The 25237-nt window shown below is 50.7% G+C and overlaps 1 protein-coding gene across 1 annotated transcript in view; it reads right to left on the reverse strand.

Annotated features, from left to right (window-relative positions):
* The window catches only part of adgrl2a (adhesion G protein-coupled receptor L2a), a 325186-nt gene that overhangs the window by 173719 nt on the left and 126230 nt on the right, over positions 1–25237 (reverse strand). The gene's annotated exons all lie outside the window — the stretch shown is intronic.

The raw sequence follows: 25237 nt of genomic DNA on the forward strand, positions 1-25237 counted from the left end.
CTACAGGGGCCGGGGAAACACTGCGGTGAGGCAGGCCGGCCTACAGGGGCCAGGGGGAACACCACAGTGAGGCAGGCTGGAGTCGGGCCTACAGGGGCCAGGGGGAACACCACAGTGAGGCAGGCCGGCCTACAGGGGCCAGGGGGAACACCACAGTGAGGTGGGCTGGAGTCGGGCCTACAGGGGCCGGGGAAACACAACAGTGAGGTGGGCTGGAGTTGGGCCTACAGGTGCCAGGGGGAACACCACGGTGAGGCAGGCTGGAGTCGGGCCTACAGGGGCCGGGGAAACACAACAGTGAGGCAGGCTGGAGTCGGGCCTACAGGGGCCAGGGGGAACACCACAGTGAGGCAGGCCGGCCTACAGGGGCCGGGGAAACACAACAGTGAGGCAGGCTGGAGTCGGGCCTACAGGGGCCAGGGGGAACACCACAGTGAGGCAGGCTGGAGTCGGGCCTACAGGGGCCAGGGAGAACACCACGGTGAGGCAGGCCGGCCTACAGGGGCCAGGGGAAACACCACAGTGAGGCAGGCTGGCATCGGGCCTACAGGTGCCAGGGGTGAGGCAGGCTGGGGTCGGGCCGACAGGGACCAGGGGAAACACCGCAGTGAGGCGGGCTGGCGTCCGGGCCTACAGGGGCCAGGGGGAACACCACAGTGAGGCGGGCTGGCGTCCGGGCATACAGGGGCCAGGGGGAACACCACAGTGAGATAGGCTGGAGTCGGGCCTACAGGGGCCGGGGAAACACTGTGGTGAGGCAGGCCGGCCTACAGGGGCCAGGGGAAACACCACAGTGAGGCGGGCTGGCGTCGGGCCTACAGGTGCCAGGGGTGAGGCAGGCTGGGGTCGGGCCGACAGGGGCCAGAGGGAACACCGCAGTGAGGTGGGCTGGCATCGGGCCTACAGGGGCCAGGGGAAACACCACAGTGAGGTGGGCTGGAGTCAGGCCTACAGGGGCCAGGGGAAACACCACAGTGAGGTGGGCTGGAGTCGGGCCTACAGGGGCCAGGGGGAACACCACAGTGAGGCGTGCTGGCATCGGGCCTACAGGTGCCAGAGGTGAGGTAGGCTGGAGTCGGGCCGACAGGGGCCAGGGGGAACAGCACGGTGAGGCGGGCTGGCGTCCGGGCCGACAGGGGCCAGGTGGAACAGCGCGGTGAGGTAGGCTGGAGTCGGGCCGACAGGGGTCAGGTGGAACACCACAGTGAGGTAGGCTGGAGTCGGGCCTACAGGGGCCAGGGGGAACACCACAGTGAGGCAGGCTGGAGTCGGGCCTACAGGGGCCAGGGGGAACAGCGCTGGAGTAGCCCAGCGGGCAGCATCTCTGGAGAGAAGGAATGGGTCGAGACCCTTCTTCAGAGAAGACCCTTTTCGAAGAAGGGTCTCGACCCGAAACGTCACCCATTCCTTCTCTCCAGAGATGCTGCCTGACCCGCTGAGTTACTCCAGCATTTTGTGTCTTCCTTTGGTTTTAACCAGCATCTACAGGTATTTTCCTGCAGAATGAATAGATCAGGATTAGAGTCGAGTATTTTATTGTCCCAGATTGAACATCTTACTTGCAGCAGCACAACAGAATATGCAGAGTACACGCTAAACAATATAATAAATGAAAACAATGTTCAGTGATTGTGCATATATATAGTGTAAGAAAATAACTGCAGATGCTGGTACAGATCCAGGTGAGACAGAGGTTCACCTGCACCTCCTCCAACCTCATCTATTGCATCCGCTGCTCTAGATGTCAACTTCTCTACATCGGCGAAACCAAACGCAGGCTCGGCGATCGTTTCGCTCAACACCTCCGCTCAGTCCGCCTTAACCAACCTGATCTCCCGGTGGCTGAGCACTTTAACTCCCCCTCCCACTCCCTTTCTGTCATGGGCCTCCTCCAGTGCCATAGTGAGACCCACCGGAAATTGGAGGAACAGCACCTCATATTTCGCCTGGGCAGCTTGCAGCCCAGCGGTATGAACATTGACTTCTCCAAGTTTAGATAGTTCTTCTGTCCCTCTCTTCCCCTCCTCCTTCCCAGATCTCCCTCTATCTTCCTGTCTCCACCTATATCCTTCCTTTGTCCCGCCCCCCTGACATCAGTCTGAAGAAGGGTCTCGACCCGAAACGTCACCCATTCCTTCTCTCCTGAGATGCTGCCTGACCCGCTGAGTTACTCCAGCATTTTCTGAAATATATATATTTATATATACACACACACACATGTATATATATATATATATATATATATATATATATATATACCCACACACATATACATACATATACACACACACACACATACATTTATATATATAGATATATATGTATATTTTTTAAAATATATATATATATACACACACACATAAACATACATATACACACACACACACATATACATACATATACACACACACACATATACATACATATACACACACACACATATACATACATATACACACACACACATATATATATATATATACATAAATATATATCTATATATAAACACACACACATATACATACATATACACACACACACACACACATATATATATATATACATAAATATATATATATTTATAAACACACACACATAAACGCACACACACCTGTACACATAAAAAAACAAATAAATAGTAAAAGACAAAGATAGATTAGATGTGTAGGAAGCAACTGCCGATGCTGGTTTAAACTGAAGATTGACACAAAATGCTGGAGTAAGGCAGCATCTCTGGAGAGAAGGAATGGGAGACGTTTCGGGTAGATTAGATCATGAGTAGATCATCTCTTCAAATCTAGAAAGTGCATCTCCACATTTGTGCGTCCGTGATGTTGAGATGCCTGCAGCTCGTTAGTTCCTGGCACGTGATTCCACAGCGCTAATTGGATGTAACACGATATATATGTGTATTAGTTAACGCTGTTCGTACCATGCGCGCCAATAGCCAATAGCCAATAGACAATAGACAATAAGTGCAGGAGGAGGTCATTCGGCCCTTCGAGCCAACACCGCCATTCAATGTGATCATGGCTGATCATTCTCAATCAGTACCCCGTTCCTGCTTTCTCCCCATACCCCCTGACTCCGCTATCCTTAAGAGCTCTATCTAGCTCTCTCTTGAATGCATTCAGAGAATTGGCCTCCACTGCCTTCTGAGGCAGAGAATTCCACAGATTCACAACTCTCTGACTGAAAACGTTTTTCCTCATCTCAGTTCTAAATGGCCGACCCCTTATTCTTAAACTGTGGCCCCTAGTTCTGGACTCCCCCAAATCGGCAATAATGCGATTTCGATCGGGAACTGGACAACCACCGAAAAGCCACTTTGGAAGTTGACAAGCAGAAAAAAAAGCTGCATTGGGAAGGGGAAACAGTCCTGGGGGAGAAAAAAAATGCCCATGTAATCTCCCTGCAGTAATCAGACACCAAGTTCTTTTGTCAGCTTCACTGCAGGTGGTCATGGGGAATAAAAAGTCATCACTTCCACTGACACTTGTAGAATGATACGCGGTTAAACATTCGGCCTTTAGTATTTTTAGCTTGCAGAAACAAAAATAAAGTTACAGCTATGAAAACATAGCTGAAAATCTTGTGGGAAAAAGTAGTTTGTTATTGTGAGGCTGAAACTCCCTACCCCCTAACCCCCTTGTTCCCTATTGGTACAATTGTTTTTATAAAGATGTTTTCGGTAACACAAGATTTATTAGGAATAAACTATCGGGATTCAGCAAAGATAAAGTGCCCAAAACATTGAGAAAGGGGTCTCCTTATTTAGTTATTAACCAGGTGCCATCGGGAGATGAGATAAGGTCACACTGGATATAAGAATGAGCAAAAATGTTCCCAATGGTGGGGGGAGTCCAGAACCAGGGGCCACACAATCTACGAATAAAGGGGAGGCCATTTAGATTTCGATTTTTAGATTTAGAGATACAGCGCGGAAACAGGCCCTTCAGCCCACCGAGTCCGCGCCGCCCAGCGATCCCCGCCCATTAACACTGCCCTACACCCACTAGGGACAATTTTTACATTTACCCAGTCAATTAACCTACATACCTGTACGTCTTTGGAGCTTAAAACTGAGGTGAGAAAAAAGCTTTTTCACCCAGAGAGTTGTGAATCTGTGGAATTCTCTGCCACAGAGGGCAGTGGAGGTCAATTCGCTGGATGAATTTAAAAGAGAGTTAGATAGAGCTCTAGGGGCTAGCGGAATCAAGGGATACGGGGAGAAGGCAGGCACGGGTTACTGATTGTGGATGATCAGCCATGGTCACAATGAATGGCGGTACTGGCACGAAGGGCCAAATGGACTCCTCCTGCATCCATTTTCTATGTTTCTATGTTTCTAATTCACAAGGAGTTTTTGGAGATACAACAAGAAAACAGGCCCATCGGACCGACCACCAAATCCATGTCGACCATCGATGCAACACCTGTTCCTTTACCTCCCCTCTCGACTCCATCCAAGGACCCAGACAGTCTTTCCAGGTGAGGCAGAGGTTCACCTGCACCTCCTCCAACCTCATCTATTGCATCCGCTGTTCCAGGTGTCAACTTCTCTACATCGGCGAAACCAAACGCAGGCTCGGCGATCGTTTCGCTCAACACCTTCGCTCAAGTCCGTCTCAACCAACCTAATCTCCCGGTGGCTCAGCACTTCAACTCCCCCTCCCACTCCCAGTCTGACCTTTCTGTCCTGGGCCTCCTCCATTGTCAGAGTGAGGCCCAGCACAAATTGGAGGAACAGCACCTCATATTTCGCTCGGGTGGCTTACACCCCAGCGGTATGAACATTGACTTCTCTAACTTCAGATAGTCCCTGCTTTCCCTCCCTATCCATCCCCTCACCCTTCCCAGTTCTCCCACCAGTCTTCCTGACTCCGACTATCTTTGTCCCGCCCCCTCCCCTGACATCAGTCTGAAGAAGGGTCTCGACCCGAAACGTCACCCATTCCTTCTCTCCAGAGATGCTGCCTGACCCGCTGAGTTACTCCAGCATTTTGTGTCTACCTTCGATTCAAACCAGCATCTGCAGTTTTTTTTCCTACTGCTCACACTCGTTCTATGTTATCCCACTTTTGCATCATCTCTACAACACCAGGGACAATTAGCCTGCGATTCCAGGGAGAATGTACAAACTCCACACAGAGAGCACCCGACGGAATTTTAGGTCCTCAGGTTACAAGCACCAGACTTGGAGAGATAATCTTACATGTTAGTGAGTCCCGTAAGATGAATCAATTCAGTTAGGTCATGATGCAGCTTTATAGGACTTTGGTTAGGCTGCGCTTGGAGCATTGCGTGCAGTAGTGGGGCCCTCTTGCAGGAAGGGTGTCGGGGGATTTGTAAAGGGCACAGATGAGGCTCACCAGAACGATGCCTGGATTAGCGAGATTTCCATTGTACCCTGCACTTCACTGTACTGCATATGAGAATCAACTCAGAAACAAAAACACCCCACAGAGTGCTGGAGTAACTCAGCGGGTCTGGCAGCAACTCTGGAGAACATGGATAGGTGACGTTTCACAGAGTGCTGGAGTAACTCAGCGGGTCAGGCAGCATCTCTGGAGAACATGGATAGGTGACGTTTCACAGAGTGCTGGAGTAACTCAGCGGGTCAGGCAGGATCTCTGGAGAACATGGATAGGTGACGTTTCACAGAGTGCTGGAGTAACTCAACGGGTCAGGCAGCATCTCTGGAGAACATGGATCGGTGACGTTTCGGGGGGGGGGACACTTCTTCAGCCTGAAGGAGGGTCCCGACCTGAAACGTCATTAGAGATCCCGCCTGCCCCCGCTGAGTTACTCCAGCATTTTGTGTCTTTTTTTTGAAAACCACCGTTTCGTACTGCCTGCTGTTCCTCGTGCCCACTAAGGACTGGCGATGTTTCGGGCCGGGACTCTTCTCCAGACTTTGTCTTTGTGCCTTTTGGCAAGTAAACACAATTTGCCAGGAGATGGGATGATAAAGAGTTCAAATCCCACACTGAGTTAATTAAGTTAATTAAGTAAATTCCGTAATTAAGAAGATAGGATGAACAGCCGCTGCCATGAATTAGTCATGTCAGTGTAAACCTCACTCATCCCCGGCAGACATAAACATGCCTTGCTGGCACAGTGTAAGTGTGACACCTCACGATGTCCTTATAGACAACAGACAATAGGTGCAGGAGGAGGCCATTCGGCCCTTCGAGCCAGCACCGCCATTCAATGTGATCATGGCTGATCATTCTCAATCAGTACCCCGTTCCTGCCTTCTCCCATACCCCCCTGACTCCGCTATCCTTAACAGCTCTATCTAGCTCTCTCTTGAATGCATTCAGAGAATTGGCCTCCACTGCCTTCTGAGGCAGAAAATTCCACAGATTCACAACATTCTGACTGAAAAAGTTATTCCTCATCTCAGTTCTAAATGGCCTACCCCTTATTCTTAAACTGTGGCCCCTTGTTCTGGACTCCCCCAACATTGGGAACATGTTTATCTCCCACCAGCCTTAGTTTAGTTTAGTTTAGTTTAGTTTAGTTTAGAGATACAGCGCGGAAACAGGCCCTTCGGCCCACTTGGTCCGCGCCGACCAGCGATCCCTGCACACTAACACTATCCTACACCCACTAGGGACAATTTTTACATTTACCAAGCCAATTAACCTACAAACCTGCACGTCTTTGGAGTGCGGGAGGAAACCGAAGATCTCAGAGAAAACCCACGCAGGTCACGGGGAGAACGTACAAACTCCGTACAGACGGCGCCCGTAGTCGGGATGGAACCCGGGTCTCCGGCGCTGCATTCGCTGTAAGGCAGCAACACATGCACAGAATGGGCCGGAGGGCAAAATGATCAGGGTGCAGCCACAAGTAAAAACTACCAGAGACGAGAACAACATGGTTGGAAGATAATCTGTGGGTGGTAGTGTGGGAACAATGTTACTGCACTGCCCCAAAGCAAACAGTACTAATGAAGATATAGACACAAAAATGCTGCAGTACACACATACACACTCTGAACTTTTTATATACCTATACACATATATGTATGCACGCACACATGCACACACAAACATACACACACACGCACATGCACACATGCACAAACATATACACACACACATGCACACACACACGCACATGCACACACACACATGCACACACGCACAAACATATACACACACACATGCACACACACAAACATGCACACACACACACGCACACATACATACACATATATATATATATATATATATATATATATATATATATATTTATATATATAATTGGCTTTGGTAAATTGCCCCTAGTGTGCAGTGCACAGGGTGATCGCTAGTCAGCGTGGACTCGGTGGGCTGACAGGCCTGTATCTACGCTGTATATCCAAACTAAACTAAAGTAAAATAAAAGAGAAATGAAAGGGAAACGTGACCACACATGCACAGAATGGGCCGGAGGGCAAAATGATCAGGGTGCAGCCACAAGTAAAAACTACCAGAGACGAGAACAACATGGTTGGAAGATAATCTGTGGGTGGTAGTGTGGGAACAATGTTACTGCACTGCCCCAGAGCAAACAGTACTACTGAAGATATAGACACAAAAATGCTGGAGTAACTCAGCAGGTCAGGCAGCATCTCTGGAGGGAAGGAATGGGTGAAGTTTTGGGTCGAGACCCTTCTTCAGAAGATCACAAGAACAATAAAGCGACACATTCGCTGTAAGGCGGCAACTCTACCGCTGCGCCACCGTGACCGCCCTTCATGGTAGCGCATCAGTTCCAATGTCCGCAATGGGGTTGAGGTGAATCGGACAGTGCCCTGGCTTATGGAAGGGCCGTTCAGAAGCCTGATAACAGAGGCGCAGAAGCTGTTCCTGAGTCTGGTGGTGCGCGCTTTCAAGTTTCTGTACCATCTGCCGGACGGGAGAGGGGAGAGGGAGGAATGACCAGGGTGGGACAAGTCTTTGATGATGTCGGCTGCATTTCCGAGGCAGCGCGAAGTGTAGATGGAGTTGATGGTGGGGAGTCTGGTCTGTGTGAATGATGGGGTTACATCCACAACTCTCGGCAATTCCTTGCGGTCTCGGTTGCATGATGTTTCCGGTTTTCCTTACGGTAGAGTTGCTGCCTCACAGCGCCAGAGACCCGGGTTCGATCCTGACTACGGGTGCTGTCTATAAGGAGTTTGTACGTTCTCCCCGTGACCTGCGTGGGTTTTCTCTGGGTGCTCCGATTAACACTCACACTCCAAACTTTGTAGGTTAATTGTTAAATAGTAAATTGTCCCTAGTGTGTGTAGGATGCTGCTAGTGTGTGGGATCGCTGGTTGGCGTGGACTCAGTGGGCTGAAGGGCCTGTTTCCACACTGTAGTTAGTTTAGTTTAGTTTAGAGATACAGTGCAGAAATAGGCCCTTCGGCCCATCGAGTCTGCGCCGACCAGCAATCCCCGCACACTAACACTATCCCACACACATACACTAGGGACAATTTACACATACACCAAGCCAATTAACCTACAATCCTGTACGTCTTTGGAGTGTGGGAGGAAACCGAAGATCTCGGGGCAAACCCACGCGGGTCACGGGGAGAACGTGCAAACTCCGTACAGACGGCACCCGTAGTCGGGATGGAACCCGGGTCTCAGGCGCTGCATTCGCTGTAAGGCAGCAACTCTACCGCTGCACCACCGTGACCGCCCGTGTATCTAAAACTAAAACTTAAAAACTAAACAGTAAACAGCAACTACTCAGATTTTCTTCCCCTGACACGCTAAACATTGTGTGGCAGGGAGGAGGAACAAGCACAAGATGCTGGAGTAACTCAGCGGGTCAGGCAGCATCTCTGGAGTAAAGGAATAGGTGATGTTTCCGGTTGCTTTCAAGAGAGAGCTAGGTAGAGCTCATAAGGATAGCGGAGTCAGGGGGTATGGGGAGAAAGGCAGGAACGGGGTACTGATTGAGAATGATCAGCCATGATAACATTAAATGGCGGTGCTGGCTCGATGGGCCGAACGGCCTACTCCTGCACCTATAGTCTATTGTCTAGTGTCTATTGAAACCCTTCTTCAGACTTCAGAAGGGTCTCGACCCAAAACGTCACCTATTCCTTTTCTCCAGAGAGTCATATTCATTGAGTCGTAGAGTGATACAGTATGGAAACAGGCCCTTCGGCCCAACTCGCCCACACCGGCCAACAATGTCCCAGCTACACTAATCCCACTTGCCTGCGCTTGGTCCATATCACTCCAAACCTGTCCTATCCATGTACCTGTCCAACGGTTTCTTAAACGATGGGATAGTCCCAGCCTCAACTACCTCCTCTGGCAGCTTGTTCCATACACCCACCACCCTCTGTGTGGAAAAGCTACCCCTCTTAAATTGATTTAATAGGATTCCTATTAAATCTTTTCTCCTTCACCTTGAACCTATGTCCTCTGGTCCTCGATTCCCCTACTCTGGGCAAGAGACTCTGTGCGTCTACCCGATCTATTCCTCGCGTGATTTTGTACACCTCTATAAGATCTCCCCTCATCCTCCTGTGCTCCATGGAATAGAGTCCCAGGCTGCTCAACCTCTCCCTGTAGCTCACACCCTCCAGTCTTGGCACTGGAGATGTTGCCTGTCCCACTGAGTTACTCCAGCACTTTGTGTCTATCTTCGGTTGAAACCAGCACCTGCAGTTCCTCCCTACACAGGAGGAATAAGCAGACAGGATGCAGAATGTGAACTTACAATTGAGAATCAATCTCAGAAAACAGAGCAGACTAGAGGAAAGGAGTGCCTTAAGCAATAAGACATTAAGGGAGCTTGGTGCGCTGATAATAAACTTAATATTATGAGCAGTAGGCCAAGTGTGGAAAGGTACAAACAATACTTGGGACCTGAAGGCAGGGTTTTAGTTTGTCCAAGACCTCACTTAGATTGCAATGCGTGTTGTGTGTAACCCATTACAATTAGAGCAAGCTCACTGGTAGCGCAAGCACAATGTCAGTGGACATTCCAGGCCAACATAGAAACGTAAAGAAACAGCGAAAACAGGTGCAGGAGGAGGCCATTCGGCCCTTCCAGCCAGCACCACCTTTCAATACGATCACGGCTGATCATCCAGAATCAGTACCCAGTTCCGGCTTTTTCCCCCCATATCCCTCGATTCCCTTAGCCCTAAGAACTACACAACCCAAGCAGTCAAAGAGAGTGGTGAATCTGTGGAATTCTCTGCTACAGAAGGTAGTTGAGGCCAGTTCATTGGCTATATTTAAGAGGGAGTTAGATGTGGCCCTTGTGGCTAAAGGGATCAGTGGGTATGGAGAGAAGGCAGGTACGGGATACTGAGTTGGATGATCAGCCATGATCATATTGAATGGCGGTGCGTACAGGCTCGAAGGGCCGAATGGCCTACTCCTGCACCTATTTTCTATGTCTATGTTTCTAAAGCTGGTGGAATTTCAGAGCTCCCTTTGCTTTGAGCAACATTCAAATGATCCTGGATCGAAGATGGCGCCCAAAAACGCCTTTGAAGGGCGGCACGGTGGCGCAGCGGTAGAGTTGCTGCCTCACAGCGCCAGAGACCCGGGTTCAATCCTGACCTCGGGTGATCCCTGTACGGAGTTTGTACGTTCTCCCCGTGACCTGCGTGGGTTTTCTCCGGGTGCTCCGGTTTCCTCCCACACTCCAAAGACGTGCAGGTTTGTAGGTTAACTGGCTTGGTACAAGTGTAAACTGTCCGTAGTGTGTGTAGGATAGTGTTAATGTGCGGGGATCGCTGGTCGGCATGGATTCAGTGGGAAGAAGGACGTATCTCTAAAGTCTAAAACCAGACAACTCTTTGCGTGTTGGACCCAGAAGCGAATTATTAAAACCGCTCCACTCTTTTATCCAGAATCAGTACCCCGTTCCTGCTTTCACCCCATATCCCTTGGCCCTACAAGCTCTATCTAACTCTCTCTTGAAAACATCCAGTGAATCGGCCTCCACTGCCCTCTGTGGCAGAGAATTCCACAGATTCACAATTCTCTGGGTGAAAAAGTTTTTCCTCGTCTCAGTCCAAAACGGCCTCCAACTTATTCTTAAACTGTGTGACTGACCCCTGGTTCTGGACTTCCCCCAAAATCGGGAACATTTTTCCTGCATTAAGCCTGTCCACATCCCCGGTACTAAGGACCCAGTTAATATCCCGAAGATAAACACAAAAAGCTGGAGTAACTCAGCGGATCAGGCAGCATCTCTGGAGCAAAAGAAAGAGGCGACATTTCAGCTCGAGACCCTTCTTCAGACTGAGAGTCAGGGGAAGGGAAACGAGAGGTATAGATTTAGATTTAGAGATACAGCGCAGAAACAGGCCCCTGGTTCTGGACTTCCCCAACATCGGGAACAATCTTCCCGCATCCAGCCTCTCCAACCCCTTAAGAATTTGGAACGTTTCCATAAGATCCCCCCTCAGTCTTCTAATGTTGACGCATCTGGATATTCCAGCAGGTGACAAAGTCACGGGATGCAAGGAACTGCAGATTCCAAAGGTAGATACAAAAAGGCACAATCTCTGGAGAGAAGGAATAGGGTCAAGACTCGAGCCAATTCCTTCTCTCCACAGGTGCTGCCTGTCCCCGCAAGAGTTACTCCAGCTTTTTGGCGTCTACCTTTGGCGACGAGTCGCGGCTGTGAAGACAGAGCCGAGACTGCTCAACATTTCCCTCGGGCCCTCCCTCCCTCCCTCGGCTGCTGTGGTGCGGATTAGGCTTACAGGGGAGAGACCTGCTGGCGGTTTACAAGATCGTAAAGGCAACTTGTATTGAGGCAAACTACCGAGGGTTGTTTTTTTAAAAATTGCTGTGTCAGAGGGCTCAGGTTTGCTTCTATAAAAGTGTAAGCACATATGAAACAGGAGCAGGCTTTGGCGAAACAGCCCCCCTCCTCCACCAATCTGCTTTGCAAGTCCTTGAGATGCCAGCTGATGAGATCTGGAGCTCAGTTCCACGTTCATTAAATTTAATAAATACAGCACGGAAACAGGCCCTGCCACTGCATCGAAGATCCATGTTGTGTAAGGTTATTGCGTTCAGTTCTGGGCACCATGTTGTAGAAGAGATGGAAAGGGTACAGAGAGAATTTACGAGGATGTTGCCAGGACTAAAGGGTGTGAGCTATCGGGAGAGGTTGAGCAGGCTGGGACTCTATTCCGTGGAGCGCAGGAGGATGAGGGGCGATCTTAGAGAGGTGCACAAAATCACGAGAGGAATAGATCGGGTAGACGCACAGAGTCTCTTGCCCAGAGGTGGGGAATCGAGGACCAGAGGACATAGGTTCGAGGTGAATCGGGATCCGAGGGGTAACTTTTTCACACAAAGGCTGGTGGGATGTATGTAACGAGTTGCCGGAGGGGGTCGTTGACGCAGGGACTATCCCAACTTTTAAGAAACAGTTAGGCAGGTACATGGATAGGACGGGTTTAGAGGGATATAAGAGCCAAACGCGGGCAGGTGGGACAAGTGCGCTATATCTCTAAAGTCTAATGCGTGCTGGACCCAGAAGCCGACTATTGAAACCGCTCCCCTCTTTTAAACCTCTGCTCCAACAACAGTATTTCTTACGTTCACTATGCTCGTAGTTTAGTTTAGTTTAGAGATACAGCGCGGAAACAGGCCCTTCGGCCCACCGGGTCCGTGCCGAATGGCGATCCCCGCACACTAACACTATCCTACACACATTAAGGACAATTTTTTTACATCTATACCAAGCCAATTAACCTACAAACCTGTAAGTCTTTGGAGTGCGGGAGGAAACCGTAGATCTCGGAGAAAACCCACGCAGGTCACGGGGAGAACAGAACATACAAACTCCGTACAGACGGAGCCCGTAGTCGGGATGGAACCCAGGTCTCCGGCGCTGCATTCGCTGTAAGGCGGCAACTCTACCGCTGCGCCACCGTGACCGCCCATTAATCTCTTCTTAATCTCCTCTCAGATCTGTCGATCAGGCAACTGAATCGTTCTATCACCAACTAGAGAGAGGACCTGTGCCACCATCTCTATCATTGGAGATCTATGGACTCCCTTACATGGGACTCTACTGGACTTCACCTTGCACTAAACGTTGTTCCCTTTCTCCTGCATCTGTGCACTGCTGACAGCTCGATTGTCACCATGTGCTGGCTTTCCGCTGACTGGTTAGCGCGCAACAAGAAGCCTTTCACTGTACCTCGGCACGAGTGACAATAAACTAAACTTGTGAGAGAAGACCTGGTCAGAAACTAGCTTCAGTAAGTGGAAATGAAGAACTTTGATTAGTGCGGGTGTCAGGGGTTATGGGGAGAAGGCAGGAGAATAGGGTTAGGAGGGAGAGATAGATCAGCCATGATTGAATGGCGGAGTAGACTTGTCGGGTCGAACGGCCTAATTTTGCTCCTATCACTTATGATCTTTTAGGAATTGTAGATGTTGGTTAATTAATACACAATAGGACACAGAGTGCTGGCGTAACACAGAGGGTCAGGCAGCATCTCTGAAGAACATGGATAGGTGACGTTTCACAGAGTGCTGGAGTAACTCAGCGGGTCAGGCAGCATCTCTGAAGAATGTAAACAGGCGACGTTTCGGGTCAGGACCATTTGGGCGGCACGTTGGCGCAGCGGTAGAGTTGCTGCCTTACAGCAAATGCAGCGCCGGAGACCCGGGTTCGATCCCGACTACGGGCGCCGTCTGTACGGAGTTTGCACGTTTTCTCCCCGTGACCTGCGTGGGTTTTCTCCGAGATCTCCGGTTTCCTCCCACACACCAAAGACGTGCAGGTTTGTAGGTTAGTTGGCTGGGCAAATGTAAAAATTGTCCCTAGTGGGTGTAGGATAGTGTTAGTGTGCGGGGATCGCTGGTCGGCGCGGACCCAGTGGGCCGAAAGGCCCTGTTTCCGCGCTGAATCACTAAAACTAAACGAAACTACGTCCACTCCGCCGTTCAATCATGGCTGATCTATCTCTCCCTCCTAACCCCATTCTCCTGCCTTCGCCCCATAACCCCTGACACCCGCACTAATCAAGAATCTATCTATCTCTGCCTTAAATATATCCACTGACTTGGCCTCGACAGCCGTCTGTGGCAAAGAATTCCACAGATTCACCGCCCTCTGACTAAAGAAATTCCTCCTCATCTCCTTGCTGAAGGAACGCCCTTGAATTCTTCGTGCTGTCACGGGGAGAGCGTACAAACTCCGTACGGACAGCGCCCGCGGTCGGGATGGAACCCGGGTCTCTGGCGCTGTGAGGCAGCAACTCTACCGCTGTGCCACCGTGCCGACCAACTGGATCTGAACTAACTGCAGGGAGATAAGGGTTTTTTAGATTGTTTTTAGATTTAGAGATACAGCGCGGAAACAGGCCCCTCGGCCCACCGAGTCCGCGCCGCCCAGCGATCCCCGCACATTAACACTATCTTACACACACTAGGGACAATTTTTTTACAGATTACCCAGTCAATTAACCTACAAACCTGTACGTCTTTGGAGTGTGGGAGGAAACCGAAGATCTCGGAGAAAACCCACGCAGGTCACGGGGAGAACGTACAAACTCCGTACAGACGGCGCCCCTAGTCAGGATCGAACCTGAGTCTCCGGCGCTGCATTCGCTGTAAGGCAGCAGCTCTACCGCTGCACCACAGTTGGTCTTGGCATCATGAACAGCTCAGGCATTTTAAGGCAAAGTGCCTGTTCCTGTGCTGTTCTGTTCTTTGTTTTACTATGTACTTTGGGTTGCAATGTCACGGTCCGGTTACCTCGTATAACTGAACATTTATCGTGTGATTATTTGTGGTGTCCTCGGGTTTAATGTGCCTGTAAAGCTGCAGCAAAGGAAGAATTTTATTATTCCGGACCTGGTTCAGATGACAATTAAAACACTTTAGACTCTCTGAGGTTGGTGAGATTACTTGCCAGGGCTGCCAATTAATCTCCGTCTATAATTAACCCGGTGGGCGCAGCGGTAGAGTTGCCACCTCACAGCGCCAGAGACCTGGGTTCTATCCTGATCTTCAGTTTCCTCCCACACTCCAAAGACATGTACAGGGTTTGTAGGTTGATCGGTTTGGTATAAGTGTAAATTGCCCCTAGTGTATGTGTAGGGTAGTGTTAGTGTGTGGGGATCGTTGGTCAGTGCGGACCCGGCGGGCCGAAGGGCCCGGTTGCTACTCTGTACCTCTAAAACTAAAAACTAAAACAGCCAAGCCCACACAATGGTGGTCACGGTGGCGCAGCGGTAGAGTTGCTGCCTCACAGCGCCGGAGACCTGAGTTCGATCCCGACTACGGGCGCCGTCTGTACGGAGTTTGTACGTTCTCCCCGTGAGCTGCGTGGGTTTTCTCCCAGATCTTCGGTTTCCTCCCACGCTCCAAAGACGTTAATTGGCTTGGTAAATGCAAAAATTGTCCCTAGTGTGCGTGTAGGTAGGGTAGTGTTAATGTGCGGGGATCGCTGGTCGGCGTGGACCCGGTGGGCCGAAGGGCCTGTTTCCGCGCTGTATCTCTAAACCAAACTAAACAATGCCGCAGCAGGGAAGGGCAAGGGAGACGGAGCGAGGAGAGGGGAGGGGAGCTGTGCCTGGGGTTGTTTTCTTGCAACCAGACCTTCCTGCACCAAGTATTCAGTGGGCAATGAGCGCTGTCAACACTGGCGTTTTTTTAATACTCAGACGCACAGCTCCAGCCATCTATGTTTACAGCTCCTGTGTGCATTGACCGTGTCCGTTCATGGTCTGTTGGTTAGAGAAAAACAAAAACACAAATCCCCTGCATTGATTTGGCCATTAGGGTTGGCAGGGCAGTCAGCATGTACAGAAGATGAAATATATCCCCCTGTAAAATGCCTGCGACTCTCCCTGGATCCATTCAAACTGTGTAGGGGAAAGAAAACTGCAGGCGCTGGTTTAAGCCGAAGGTGGTAGACACAAACTGCTGGAGTAACTCAACTCAGCGGGTCAGGCAGCATCTCGGGACAGAAGGAGGAACGACTGATGCCTTGCACAACTGTAACAAAACTTCCCAACATCTAGGGGTTGCCAACTATCTCACTCCCAAATACGGGGCAAGGTGACGTCACCGCCCCGCGTCCCACGTGACCTCACCCAGCCAGCGGCCAGGTGCTCCCGCTCCACCAATGGCGGCCGCCCTTGCCGGGAGGCGGTTGCTATGCAACCTCCGTAAGGCGGCGCCCAGGCCTCCGGGCCTACACTGTCCGGAGCTAAAATGTCGGAAACCTAGAGTGTCGGGATCTGCAGTGTCCGGGCCTACAGTGTCTGGGCCTACAGCGTCCGGGCCTACAGTGGCCCCCGGGCCTAATACGGGACAAGGGCGGTCCCGTACGGAACCAACCGGTTTGGCCCAAAATACGGGATGTACCGGCTAATACAGGACAGTTGGCAACCCTACCAACATCTCTACTCAATACCCTGACTGGTGAAGGCCAATGTACTGAAATCCAAAAGCCTTCTTGACCACCCGATCTACCTGTGATGCTACTTTCAAAAGACCTCGCAAGATTAACATTAGTTGGCCATCTCCAATTGACCTTGAACCGAGCGGCTTTAGACTTTTGGAGATACAGCGCGGAAACAGGCCCTTCGGCCCACCTAGTCCGCGCCGACCAGCGATCCCCGCACACTAACACTATCCTACACACACTAGGGACAATTTACACATACACCAAGCCAATTAGCCTACCAAGCTGTACTTCTTTGGAGTGTGGGAGGACTCCGAAGATCCCGGAGAAAACCCACGCAGGTCACGGGGAGAACGTACAAACTCCGTACAGACAGCGCCCGTAGTCGGGATCCAACCCGGGTGTAAGGCGGCAACTCTACCGCTGCGCCACAGGCAGCAAAGGCCTCTCCCTGTACCTCGGTACATGTGACAACGAACTAGAGGTACTAGCAGGAGTGGTGTGGGATCAAGGTGGGGCAGGTGGGACTGGTGTCTACGGGGCATGTTGGTCGGCGTGGGCAAGGTGGGCCGAAGGGGCCTGTTTCCCCAGCACGCTCTCTACGACTCTATGTCTCTGCAACTTATTCACAGGACCGCAGTGGAAGTCGGCAGGGCATGGTGTCACGATAAGCAAACACAATCCTAGTGTCAGTAACGCACTGCAACTCAGCAGTGCAGCCTGAGACGCTGGGTTTTATAAACGCTTAAAGGGGATGGCTAATTAACTCTAAATATCTCTGGACTAAACTAAACTAAACTAAACTAAACTAAATTGAAGGCGGAATGTTCCGTGCGCTCCTCTGCCCTGCTGAGACACAGTCGGGAAAGTAGTTCATTTTAGCTGAAATAATTATTCACAGCAGTCTTCAAATTCACTGAGCCCTTTTGGAAATGTCACAGATTATAGATTTTTTTTTTAGATTTAGATTTAGAGATACAGCGCAGAAACAGGCCCTTCGGCCCACCGAGTCGGCGCCGCCCAGCGATCCCCGCACACTAACACTATCCTACACACACACTAGGGACAATTTTTACATTTACCTAGCCAATTAACCTACAAGCCTGCACGTCTTTGGAGTGTGGGAGGAAACCGAAGATCTCGGAGAAAACCCACGCAGGTCACGGGGAGAACGTACAAACTCCGTACAGACGGCGCCCGTAGTCGGGATCGAACCTGAGTCTCCGGCGCTGCATTCGCTGTAAGGCAGCAAATCTGCCGCCGCGCCACCGTGCCGCCACAGCAGATATGGAGCTGGAAAGGGCTCGGCGGAGTAGCTCTGAGACTGCCGCTAGGCAGTTAGGCGAAGAATTAAAATCTCACAAGGTGCCAGAGAGAATGATCTCAGGAATGAGTAGGTTAACATATGATGAGGGTTTATCGGCACTGGGCCTGTACTCGCTGGAGTTTAGAAGAATGAGGGGGGGACCTCATTGAAACGTACAGAATAGTGAAAGGTCTGGATAGAGTGGATGTGGAGAGGATGTTTCCACTAGTGGGAGAGTCTAGGACTAGAGGGCACAGCCTCAGAATTAAAGGATGTTCTTTTAGGAAGGAGATGAGGAGGAATTGCATGCGTTACAGGGCGGTGAATCTGTGGAAATTCATTGCCACAGGAGGCTGTGGAGGCCGACAGTGGATATATTTAAGGCAGAGATAGATAGATTCATGATTAGTGCGGGTGTCAGGGGTTATGGGGAGAAGGCCGGAGAATGGGGTTGGGAGGGAGAGATAGATCAGCCATGATTGAATGGCGGCGTGGACATGATGGGCCGAATGGCCTAATTCTGCTCCTATCACTTATGACCTTATGATCTTATGAAGCCCAGATGATCAATGGTGGAACAATGTTCAGGGCGAGAGAGTGGAGGAGGGGAAAGGAGGGTGAGATACAGATGGAGAGAGGAGGTAGGAATGAGTCAAAACGGTGCAGAGAAAAATAGAGAGGGCGTGAGAGAGGGAGGGAGGGAGGGAGGGAAGAGAGACAACAAGCAGGAAGGAATGAGTGGATGAGGTATGGAGAGAAACATTTGGAGGGTGAGGGAGACAGGGAGGAAAGAGATAGCTCGAAGGTTGGAATGAGTAAAATTGGTACGGGAGAGGTGGAGGGAGGGAGGGGGAGAGGGAGGGACAGAGGGAGGGACAGAGGCCAGGGACAGATTCAAAGAGAGAGAGAGAGAGAGGGAGGGGGAGGGAGAGAGAGTGAGGGAGAGCGAGTGAGGGTGGGAGAAAGAGTGAGGGAGAGAGGGGGAGACAGAGTGAGGGAGGGAGAGTGAGGGAGGGAGAAAGAGGAAGGGAAAGAGGGAGAAAGATGGAGGGAGAGAGGGACAAAGATGGAGGGAGAGGGGAGAAAGATGGAGGGAGAGAGGGAGAAAGAGGGAGGGAGAGAGGGAAAAAGAGGGAGGGAGAGGGGAGAAAGAGGGAGGGAGAGAGGGAAAAAGAGGGAGGGAGAGGGGAGAAAGATGGAGGGAGAGAGGGAGGGAGAGAGGGACAAAGAGGGAGGGAGAGAGGGAGAAAGTGGGAGGGAGAGAGGGAGAGAGAGGGAGAGAGGGAGAAAGAGGGAGGGAGAGAGGGAGGAAGAGGGAGGGAGAGAGGGAGAAAGAGGGAGGGAGAGAGGAAGAGGGATGGAGAGAGGGAGAAAGTGGGATGGAGAGAGGGAGAGAGGGAGAAAGAGGGGGAGAGAGGGAGGAAGATGGAGGGAGAGAGAGGGAGGGATAGAGGGAGAAAGAGGGAGGGAGAGAGTGAGGGAGACAGAAAGGGAGACAGAGGGAGTGAGAAAGGGAGTGAGAGAGGGAGTGAGAGAGGGAGAGAGGGAGACAGAGGGGGAGACAGAGACAACTCCTCAAAGTTCAGTTCAGCTCAGTTCAGTTTATTATCAGGTGTACCGAGGTACAGTGAAAAGCTTCTGTTGCGTGCTAACCAGTCAGTGGAAAGACAACACACGATTACAATCGAGCCGTCCACAGTGTGCAGATACAGGATAAAGGGAATAACGTTTAGTGCAAGGTAAAGCCGGTAAAGTCCGATCAAAGACAGTCCGAGGGTCTCCAATGAGGTAGATGGTATTTTTCGGACTGCTCTGTAGTTGTGGGTGGGATGTGGTTCAGTCGCTAAATGTGCATGAAAATTTTGAGCGACTCTGGTGTGTGTCTGAAGAAGGGTCTCGACCAGAAACGTCACCCATTCCTTCTCTCCAGAGATGCTGCCTGACCCGCTGAGTTACTCCAGCACTTTGTGTCTACCTTCGGTTTAAACCAGCGCCTGCAGTTCCTTCCCGTACAGACTCATGTACGTTTACACGTTCTGTCTGGGACACGTGACAACAAAACGCTCCCGACTATTTCAGTGCCGTTGCGTTTAAGGCTCTCCTTATCTCGGTCACGGTGGGGGGGGGGGGGGAGATAAATCAGAGGCCTGAGGAATGACGCGCTGATAAAAACCGGGAGCATTGTTAGAGAGGACAGGAAGGAGAGCTGGCGAGGTGGGAACGTGTTGAAGGAGAGGTGACAGCTCAACTGTGGGATATAGCGCAGGCAGGCAGGCAGGCAGGCAGGTCATCAAGGTTAGACGGACACAAAATGCCGGAGTAACTCAGATGGGGGCTAGCAGAATCAAGGGGATATGGGGAGAAGGCAGGCACGGGTTACTGATTGTGGACGATCAGCCGTCTGTCGTATGTTGAAAGGCTGGGGCGATTGGGCTTGTATACACTGGAATTTAGAAGGATGAGGGGGGATCTTATTGAAACGTATAAGATAATTAGGGGATTGGACACATTAGAGGCAGGAAACATGTTCCCAATGTTGGGGGAGTCCAGAACAAGGGGCCACAGTTTTAAGAATAAGGGGTAGGCCATTTAGAACGGAGATGAGGAAGAACTTTTTCAGTCAGAGAGTGGTGAAGGTGTGGAATTCTCTGCCTCAGAAGGCAGTGGAGGCCAGTTCGTTGGATGCTTTCAAGAGAGAGCTGGATAGAGCTCTTAAGGATAGCGGAGTGAGGGGGTATGGGGAGAAGGCAGGAACGGGGTACTGATTGAGAGTGATCAGCCATGATCGCATTGAATGGCGGTGCTGGCTCGAAGGGCTGAATGGCCTACTCCTGCACCTATTGTCTATTGTCTATCACAATGAACGGCGGTGCTGGCTCGAAGGGCCGATTGGCCTCCTCCTGCACCTATTTTCTATGTTTCTATCTTAACCTTTTCACCCAGAGAGTTGTGAATTTGTGGAATTCCCCGGGATGGCGGGACTGTCATATCAGGAAAGATTGGAAAGACTGGGCTTGTGTTCACTGGAGTTTAGAAGGACGAGAGGGGATCTTATGGAGACGTATAAAATTATAAAAAGGACTAGGCAAGCCAGATGCAGGAAAAATGTTCCCAATGTTGGGGGAGTCCAGAACCAGGGGCCACACAGTCTAAGAATAAAGGGGAGGCCATTTAAAACTGAGGTGAGAAAAAAAAAAATCACCCAGAGAGTTGTGAATTTGTGGAATTCTCTGCCAGAGGGCAGTGGAGGCCAATTCACTGGATGGATTTAAAAGAGAGTTAGATAGAGCTCTAGGGGCTAGCGGAATCAAGGGATATGGGGAGAAGGCAGGCACGGGTTACTGATTGTGGATGGTCAGCCGTGATCACAGTGAATGGCGGCGCTGGTTCGAAGGGCCGAATGGCCTCCTCCTGCACCTATTTTCTATGTTTCTATGTTTCTATGGGTCAGGCAGCATCTCTGGAGAGAAGGAAAAGGTGATGTTACGGTCTTGTCTTGTCTGAGGAAGGGTCTCGGTGTGGACCATGTTGGCCTGCTGCGGAAACAGGCCCTTCGGCAGTAACAATGATAAAGGTGGGTGACAAATGGGTTACCTGGGTGGGGGGGTGGATGGGGAGAGAGAGTGAGTACCGCAGTTATTTGAAGTTAGAGAAATCAATACTCATATTAAAGTGAAGGCCACTGAAACGAGAGGAAGAAAGAGGTGTCCTTCACATCAGCCAACCTATGAAGTGAGACACAAAAATGCTGGAGAGGGGTCAGGGGTCTGGAGAAAATGAATAGGTGACGCTTCGATCTGTAGAAGGGGTCTCGACCCGAAACGTCGCCCGTTCCTTCCCTCCAGAGACGCTGCCTGACCCCGTTGAGTTACTCCGGAGATGTTGTGTCGATCTCCGTTGTAAAACCAGCATCTGCGGCTCCTTCCTACGCAGGTCATGGGAGCTCTCGTGGAACCCAGCCAGCTTTCCGCCAGCCCCCGGGAACGGCTCCATCCAACACCGCGAGGAGTCGCCGAGAGTCGCCGACGCAGTTGGGGGGAGTCCAGAACAAGGGGCCACAGTTTAAGAATAAGGGGTAGGCCATTTAGAACTGAGATGAGGAAAAACTTTTTCAGTCAGAGAGTTGTGAATCTGTGGAATTCTCTGCCTCAGAAGGCAGTGGAGGCCAATTCTCTGAATGCATTCAAGAGAGAGCTAGATAGAGCTCTTAAGGATAGCGGAGTCAGGGGGTATGGGGAGAAGGCAGGAACGGGGCACTGATTGAGAATGATCAGCCACGATCACATTGAATGGCGGTGCGTACAGGCTCGAAGGGCCGAATGGCCTCCTCCTGCACCTATTGTCTATTGTCTATTTTGGCGGTGTGGTGGCACAGCGGTAGAGTTGCTGCCTCACGGCGCCAGAGGCCCAGGTTCAATCCCGACTGCGGGCGCTGTCTGTACGCAGTTTGTACGTTCTCCCCGTGACCTGCGTGGGGTTTTCCCCGAGATCTTCGGTTACCTCCCACACTCTAAAGGTATGTACAGGTATGTAGGTTAATTGCCTTCAATAAAATTGTAAATTTTCCCTGGTGCATAGAGACATAGAAAATAGGCGAAGGAGGAGGTCATTCGGCCCTTCGAGCCAGCACCGCCATTCATTGTGATCATGGATGATCGTCCCCAATCAATACCCCGTGCCTGCCTTCTCCCCATATCCCTTGATTCCACTAGCCCCTAGAGCTCTATCTAACTCTCTCTTAAATCCATCCAGTGAATCGGCCTCCACTGCCCTCTGTGGCAGAGAATTCCACAAATTCACAACTCTCTGGGTGAAAAAGTTTTTTCTCACCTCAGTTTTAAATGGCCTCCCCTTTATTCTTAGACTGTGTGTGGCCCCTGGTTCTGGACTCCCCCAACATTGGGAACATGTTTCCTGCATCTAGCTTGTCCAGTCCTTATAAAATTTTATATGTTTCTATAAAATCCCCTCTCATCCTTCTAAACTCCAGTGAATACAAGCCTAGTCTTTCCAATCTTTCCTCATACGGCAGTCCCGCCAACCCGGGGATTAACCTTGTGAACCTACGCTGCACTGCCTCAATAGCAAGGATGTCCTTCCTCAAATTAGGTGGGTAGGATAGCGCTAGTGTCTGGGGTGATCGCTAGTCGGCACGGACTCAGTGGGCCAGAGACCAGGGTTCGATGCTGACCACGTGTGCTGTCTGTACGGAGTTTGTACGTTCTCCCACATTCGAAGCCAATGCTTGTGTAGGAGGGAACAGCAGATGCTGGTTTAAACCGCAGATAGACACAAAAAGCTGGAGTAACTCAGCGGGACAGGCAGCATCTCTGGAGAGAAGGAATGGTTGATGTTTTGAACTCGAGACCCTTCATCAGACCCAGCTTTTAGTGTCTTTCTTCAGGTTTATAGGTTCATTGGCTTTGGTAAAATTGTAAACTGTCCCTGGTGTGTGTAGGATGGTGGTCGGTGGTAGTAGGGATAGCAAGTCCTGTCTTGTCTGGTGTGGGTGGATAGAAACATAGAAACAAAGAAAATAGGTGCAGGAGGAGGTCGTTTGGCCCTTCGAGCCAGCACCGCCATTCATTGTGATCATGGCTGACGTTTTTTTATAGTTTAGAGATACAGCGCGGAAACAGGCCCTTTCGGCCCACCGGGTCCACGCCGACCAGCGATCCCCGCACACTAACACTATCCTACACACACTAGGGACAATTTTTACATTTACACCGAGCCAATTAACCTACAAACCTGCACGTCTTTGGAGTGTGGGAGACAACCGAAGATCTCGGAGGTCACGGGGAGAACGTACAAACTCCGTACAGACAGCACCCGTAGTCGGGATGGAACCCGGGTCTCCGGCGCTGCTTTTTCGCTGTAAGGCGGCAACTCTACCGCTGCGCCACCGTGCAGCCCCAATGTCTGCTGACACTGTGGGATGGAGCTGGGAAGCACAACGTTATGCGGAGGTGTTTGTCAACACCCATCACATATCAAGCCTCAGTGCGGACAGGGAGGAGGCCGGTGACAGGAAACAGGCCACGGAGATAAAGCCTTCCACTCAGCCGCCCCAGTCAGAGCCACTTCAGTTCCCTACAAAGACAGAAAGGTCATTCTCCTTAAGTGCGGAGAGATAACGGGCTTGCCAAATCCCCTGACTGGTTCCGATAGCGAGAGACATTCCAGCCACAGGCGCTCAAAATGGTGCCGCTGTGCCGCCCGTAAATGCTGCCCGCCCAATATCTCTGACTACAATGGCCACGGGAAGCCAACATGAGGTCATCAGGTCATATGTGACAGGAGCAGAATTAGGCCATTCGGCCCTTTAAGTCTGCTCCCCCATTCAATCATGGCTGATCTATCTCACCCTCCCTCCCCCCCCAATTCTCCCGCCTTCTCCACACAACCCCTGACACCCGTAATAATCAAGTCCTGGAGTCAAACAGCACGGAAACAGGCCCCTCGGCCCAACTTCCCCCATGCCGACCAACATGGAGACTGAAGAAGGGCTTCGACCCGAAACGTCACCCATTCCTGCTCTCCAGAGATGCTGCCTGTCTGTCCCCTGCTGAGTTACTCCGGCATTTTCCACAAATACATTTAGGCTGATTTGCTTAAAAAATCTACAGTGGAATTTGAAAGGGAATCGTTGCAGTGTGAAATTTTATTTAAAAAAATACAAAATGTAAATATGGAAGGGGGACAATTCATTGAAACGTACAGAATAGTGAAAGGCCTGGATTGAGTGGATGTGGAGATGTTTCCACTGGTGGGAGAGTCTAGGACTGGAGGTCAGAATTAAAGGACGATCCTTTATGAAGAGGATGAGGAGGAATTTCTTTAGTCAGAGGGCGGTGAATCTGTGGAATTCTTTGCCACAGGAGGCTGTGGAGGCCAAGTCAGTGGATATTTTTAAGGCAGAGATAGATAGGTTCTTCATTAGTAAGGGTGTCAGGGGTTATGGAGGTTATTGGCAGTGGAGGCCAATTCTCTGGATGCTTTCAAGAGAGAGTTAGGTAGAGCTCTTAATAATAGCAGAGTCAGGGGGTATGGGGAGAGGGCAGGAACGGTGTACTGATTGTGGATGATCAGCCATGATCACATTGAATGATCACATTGAATCACATGATCACCTATTGTTTATTGTCTATTGTCTATTGTTAAGGGGAGAAGGCAGGAGAATGGGGTTAGGAGGGAGAGATAGATAGAAACATAGAAAATAGGTGCAGGAGGAGGCCATTTGGCCCTTCGAGCCAGCACCGCCATTCACTGTGATCATGGCTGATCACCCACAATCAGTAACCCGTGCCTGCCTTCTCCCCATATCCCTTGATTGCACTAGCCCCTCGAGCTCTATCTCACTCTCTCTTAGATTAGCCATGATTGAATTGCGGGGTGGACATCGATGGGCCGAATGGCATTAAGTGAACATTTATAGCGCTGGGTTGCAAGCTTCCCGTCGGGAGAGCTGGCTTAAAGTTTTTCCGAAACGTGGGAGGTATCGCAAGTACAGACGTTGCATTAAAG

The sequence above is a fragment of the Rhinoraja longicauda genome, chromosome 11 (genome assembly GCF_053455715.1).
Source record: "Rhinoraja longicauda isolate Sanriku21f chromosome 11, sRhiLon1.1, whole genome shotgun sequence".
Lineage (NCBI taxonomy): Eukaryota > Metazoa > Chordata > Chondrichthyes > Rajiformes > Arhynchobatidae > Rhinoraja > Rhinoraja longicauda.